This window comes from Protopterus annectens, chromosome 8.part1 (assembly GCF_019279795.1).
Source record: "Protopterus annectens isolate FY-2018-M chromosome 8.part1, PAN1.0, whole genome shotgun sequence".
Taxonomy (NCBI): Eukaryota; Metazoa; Chordata; order Ceratodontiformes; family Protopteridae; genus Protopterus; species Protopterus annectens.
Window position 1 is genome coordinate 143,683,510 of NC_056742.1, and position 1,218 is coordinate 143,684,727.

General features: G+C 37.5%; 1 non-coding gene across 1 annotated transcript; it reads left to right on the forward strand.

Moving 5' to 3' along the window:
* Positions 1–510: 510 nt before the first annotated feature.
* On the forward strand, positions 511–666 carry LOC122810458. The gene has a single exon (XR_006366108.1). It is a non-coding gene; the product is annotated as a U1 spliceosomal RNA (small nuclear RNA).
* The last annotated feature ends 552 nt before the right edge of the window (positions 667–1,218 follow it).

Here is a 1,218-nt window from a genome sequence, read left to right on the forward strand (position 1 = left end):
GAAGCCTAGCCAATTACTCGATGTGAGAATCAAACACTGCATCTTGTGTCTGTAAGGTAAACAGCTTAACCATTATGCTATCCTCCTACGATAATTCTTCTTTTAATCTGGACTTCACCCAACTTGTATATACTATTTGGAGTAAAACCTTGTTTGGCAAGTTCGTTGTTTCCTGAATTTAATCTGAAGGTGAGACATTGCAGTTTTACTTAGATATGCAATTCACCAAAATGCCACCTGATTAAATGATTTATCAATCAATGATAAAAACACACTTGGATTCTTAAAGCACAAGCTCTTTTCATTTGAGAGATCACAAAAATGTCTGTATTTTCACTTGAATGGATCTCAACATATAGCTCATGTTTTCTGCATTTTGAGCCATCTGTGCAGTACAGTTTTTTACTAAACCCAAGTGTAGTGGAAACAATGTATTTCACTGAAAAGTTAGCTGTTTCAGATTTCTTCCTCCATTTGATTTTAACAATGTGTATAACAATGTATAGAACAGTAGTTCCTGGAAGGGGGAATACCACTATCAAGAAGGTGGTTTCTCCAGAATGAGGATCTTCCATTCCAATTCAGTTGGGTTGACCCCTGTAATTTCCCCAAATGTGGGAAATTTATATATTTTGACAGCAGGAGACTGTTCACACTGTTCTCCCCAACTTTCCTTCACATAACCCTTATCTATCTCCTTATTAACATTCCCCCACAATATAAGTGCCCAAGGTACTCAAGGACAAAACTGGGTTAGGTTGCATAGCTAGGCGTACAAAGACCCTGGTGGTCATTAGCCTAATGTAAGTGGTCTTAAATTGTTTGGTCCAAAAAATGAATGATTCCACCCATGACATTAGCAAATAATCTCTGCCCCATCATCTGCAAAATGATTTAGTTCCAACTCAATTAATTCTGCCAATCTGTGAACATCAAGGTACACAATGTGTTTGATTGGCAGCTTGTCATCACACACACACACACACACACACACACACACACACACACACACACACACACACACACACACACACACACACACACACACACACACACACACACACACACACACACACACACACACACACACACACACACACACAAAACTATCCATTGTTTTTATTGTGATAGGTTATAATCATCAATATCAATATTTATTTTCTATGCCATTAAAAAACACCATACATACCCAGTTTTAATTCAATGACAGATTTATGT